The sequence below is a fragment of the Crocuta crocuta genome, unplaced genomic scaffold, assembly GCF_008692635.1.
Source record: "Crocuta crocuta isolate KB4526 unplaced genomic scaffold, BGI_CrCroc_1.0 scaffold102, whole genome shotgun sequence".
NCBI lineage: Eukaryota > Metazoa > Chordata > Mammalia > Carnivora > Hyaenidae > Crocuta > Crocuta crocuta.
The window spans coordinates 10,907,242-10,911,940 of NW_027530019.1; the positions used below are offsets into that span (position 1 = coordinate 10,907,242).

Consider the following 4,699-nt stretch of genomic DNA (forward strand, 5'->3'; position numbering starts at 1 on the left):
AAAAAAATAAGAAAAAAAGAATTTTCCTATGTCGCAGTTATGTAAACACTGCTAACAGCTAACCAACCCCTAAATTTACTATAAGGGGCTTAATTCAAGTGATCCATATACTTGGAGCCTAAAATGAACAGAATATATTCCATTCTTGATATGAAATTCTTTTTCATAACATAAAGACCTCTCAGCTAAAGTGCTGAAGGCCAGAATGTTAACAGATGAGAATTAACATTTCCTCCACTATAATGAAAGTAATCAACTAAATTACTCCTAGCCTAGGACCTGAAAGTTAAGAAAATATGTTCAGTCTCATTTTTATCCTTCCTCATGGTTCTTAAGATGTAACCTTAAGAACTTGAGGAGGGAAGGAGAGGCATAGTGAAAGAAGAGTCTTTACATTTAAGATTTTATTTATTTTTTTAATTTTTTATATGTTTTATTTATTTTTAAGAGAGAGATAGAGACAGTATGAGCAGGGGAGGGTCAGAGAGAGAGGAAGACAAAGAGTCCGAAGCAGGCTGCAGGCTCTGAGCTAGCTGTCAGCACAGAGCCCGACGTGGGGCTCGAACCCACGACCATGAGATCGTGACCTGAGCCAAAGTTGGAGCTTAACCGACTGAGCCACCCAGAAGCCCCTAAGATTTTATTTTTTAATGTTTATTCATTTTTTGAGAGAGAGAGAGAGAATATGTGCGTGTGTGAGTGTGGGAGGGGCAGAGAGAAATGGAGACACAGAATCCGAAGCAAGCCCCTCCAGGCTCTGTGCTGACAGTTCAGAGAATATGAGCAGGGCTTGAACTCACAAACTGTGAGAATATGACCTGAGCCGAAGTCGGCCTCTTAACCAACTGAGCCAACCAGGTGCCCCTAAGACTAGTTTTTTAAACCAGTAAGCCTAGAATAAAGCCCTGGGTAGTAAATTTCCCTCTCCCGTGTAGTAACATTTCTGTTACTTAAATTTCTTCAAGATATTAATGCTCTTTCTTTCACACTTTATACTAGACAGTACTCAAGGCACCAAAGATATTCTTAGTCCCCCAGCATAAACCATACCCTGCTCACCTGCCCTCAACGCTTCTAAAGAAAATGCTGTTAACATTTTACAAGATAACATCTTTTTTCCTTTCTTCATTCTAAGGTAGTTTTTATGATCTCTCCTCCCACCATAAAAGTAATACACAAAGGGGCGCCTGGGTGGCTTAGTCGGTTAAGCGTCCGACTTTCGCTTAGGTCATGATCTCGCGGTTCGTGGGTTCGAGCCCCGCGTCGGGCTCTGTGCTGACTGCCAGCTCAGAGCCTGGAGCCTGTTTCAGTCTGTGACTCCCTCTCTCTNTTCAAGATATTAATGCTCTTTCTTTCACACTTTATACTAGACAGTACTCAAGGCACCAAAGATATTCTTAGTCCCCCAGCATAAACCATACCCTGCTCACCTGCCCTCAACGCTTCTAAAGAAAATGCTGTTAACATTTTACAAGATAACATCTTTTTTCCTTTCTTCATTCTAATGTAGTTTTTATGATCTCTCCTCCCACCATAAAAGTAATACACAAATTATAGTAAATTTAGAAAATAAAGAAAATATGAAAAAATCATGCAATAAGTTTTCCAAAACTATTACCTAATTTTTTAAAGTATGTCCTTTATTAAAGATTCATCTATGAATCTCATTTCATATAAAATAGCCTGAAAAGAAGCATCCTGAATTTGACTTCTTGGACGAAAGATACAAATCATAAGGGTAAGATGCTGATCCATCCTGGCCTCGACCACTGCAACTGGTAACCTAATGATTCCAAACTGTTCTAAAACAAAATGAGGCAAAATTAAAATTAAGCAAAACAGGGGCCCCTGGGTGGCTCAAATGATTAAGCATCCAATTTCAGCTCAGGTCATGATCTCACTGTTAGTGGATTCAAGCCCTGGGTCTGATTCCCCACTGACAGCGTGGAGCCTGCTTGGCATTCTCTCTCTCTCTCTCTCTCTCTCTCTCTCTCTCTCTCTCTTTCTCCCTGCCCCTCCCTAATTCACGCTTTCTCTCTCTCTCTCAAAATAAATAAATAAATAAACTTAAAAAAAAATGTGAACAGAATGAAAGGGCATTAACCTCAACTGGGGAGCTAGCCACACAGAGCTCAATGGAAGTCTGCAGAGATGGAGCCTTACGTAGCGGAGTGGTGCTACTACCACTTGCCACTAGGTCCTGAATTCTACCAACAGGCATTCATTTCTTAGGATGACTTTCCCTTTGCACAGGGCTAAATCCTCAGTTACTAATTTACTCCAAGAGCAATGTTTCTCAGAGTATGGTCCACAAGCTACCTTCATCAGAATTATGTGAGATGGTGGGCTTATTAATTTGAATTCCTGTTAACAAGTTCCATTATGGGGTAAAAAAAGAAAACAACCACTTTGCAGTACAACAAGCTCCCCAGGTGGATTGTAAGCATGCGATAATTTGAGAATCACTGTCCTAGAGGGGAAAATAAGCAAGCCATTACCACTTATTATCTAATCATTTGGTAAAACTTAAAAAAAAAAAAAGCTAAGTATAAAGAGTAATAAAAATAGTTGTTAAAAATTATATAGCTAACACTTTTTTTGACACTTAAAATGAGCCAGGTCCTAAGTATTTTTAAAGTATTCTTTCATTTAATCTTCATAAAAAACCACTAAAATAGTTATCCTATTTTATGGATTTAAAAAAACCAACAACCTACGACCCACAGAAAGAGAATATAGTCTATGAACAGTAACTTTTGACAGGACATTGGGGGATATTCCGGAACCTACAATATTAACAGAAGGGAACATGTTCTTTCAATGATGAGTGATTTTGGATACACAAGGGAGAGAGAGAGCATCACCTAATGAGCTACAGACTTTCTAATTACAGGAAATTATGAGGGCTAGGAGAGAATCAAAATCATTTCCCACATTATCATCTTACTGATGGTCAGTTCTAGTCCTATTAAGCAAACAGGTATTTATTTGGTCAAGAAGCCCAACTTTTCTGTAATCTCAGGAAGGAACAGCTTGGTCTATTGACTGGAATCTTGGCTCTTCCTACTTTTAGACTTTAAACAAGTCTTATCTGGAAAAACAAAAAATGGAAGCTTAGACCATATGATCCCTAAGATTTCTTCCAAAGTACAACATCAGATCCAAAGACTATTAGCTAAATCTGTGCCAATGACTTATTTGAAGGTTGAACAAACCACATAATTAGCCGATTCCCTACATTTGGATGAGCGTCAGCAAAGATGGTGGAAGTTAACAAACCCTGGAGTAGAGCTGCATCTCTGCAGGATTCTCCAAGAAGACAGGAGTGGTCTTGACTTCTTACCTGGGGAGTCACAGTGGGTTTATCCATATTTGCTCCTGAATCTTCAGCCTCGTATAATTACTTATATCTGGATATCTGCAGTATTGGCATTCTACCTCTTGATGCTCAAGCCTCATAACCTAAACTAAAAGTAAATGAGTTTTTGTGCCCTTCATTTGCCCTCACTTTTGTTTGATGAGATAAACTACTCTCTACTGTGGCTGCAAATAACTTAATTTCAAAACCATTTTCTTAAAAATTTTTAATGATTATTTTTTGAGAAAGCAAGAGACAGAGCAGGAGTGGGGGAGGGGCAGAGAGAAAGGGAGACACAGAATCCCAAGCAGGCTCCAGGCCCTGAGCTGTCAGCACAGAGCCGGACACAGGGCATGAACCCACAAACTGTGAGATCATGACCTGACAGGAAGTTGAACACTTAATCGACGGAGCCACCCAGACACCCCACAAAAGCATGTTCTTAATCTAATCCACACTATAATAAATTCCTAGCTCTCAAGGAATTGAGAGGCTACTGTGAGGAGTGGTCAGGTAAGTATCCTGAGAACCCTAAAAGAACAGTTTTTGCAAAAAGAAGATCTACTGAAGGCTACCTCCAAGGTGGCAGCTGCACCTAAGAAAACTCCTCAACCATAAGTCACCACATCCAATCATGCAGAAGCCAGAGGTCATAAATCACTTACCAATCTAAACAGCAGTTCAGGCATGTGCTGCTCTCCTCTGTTCTCCATTGTATCCCTTTTGCCTTTTTCCTACTTTCTTTTCTGTTCTTGTTTCTTTCCCTCCTCCCATTGCTGTCCTCATTAGCCTAACAGTTGCATGACTTTTCAAAACCAATCACCACCATATCAGGGACAAAAATAATCCCTGCTAGTACCAAATTTTGTTATGGGAGACAATGCATTTTTTTTTAATCCTTATGCCCAATCTGCAAGCCACCTTATGTCCTGGAAAAATTTTAAACTTCCCAAATAATTCCAGTGTATGTCTTCTGGTCCCAAACTACATTCTGCAGCCTTGTCTCTTCTCACTCACCTCCTTCTACATGTTGTCTCCCCAAAATGGGGTTTTCTAACAGCTGAAGTCCTTTGCTCTCAGGGTTCTTTCTACCCCTTCTCTACCTATCAGCAAACTCTACCTATCAGCAAAGCTCTTTAAAAAACAGTTCTGGGGTGGGGCGCCTGGGTGGCTCAGTCAGTTAAGTGTTCCTCTTCCACCAAGGTCATGATCTCACAGTTTGTGGGTTCAAGCCCCGCTTTGGGCTCTGTGCTGACAGCTCAGAGCCTGGAGCCTGCTTCAGATTCTGTGTCTCCCTCTCGCTCTCTCTCTCTCGCTCTCTCTCTCTGACCCTCCCCTGCT

General features: G+C 40.5%; 1 protein-coding gene across 1 annotated transcript in view; it reads right to left on the reverse strand.

Annotated features, from left to right (window-relative positions):
- STARD9 (StAR related lipid transfer domain containing 9) overlaps window positions 1-4,699 on the reverse strand; it is a 118,949-nt gene that overhangs the window by 113,017 nt on the left and 1,233 nt on the right. The window lies entirely within an intron of this gene.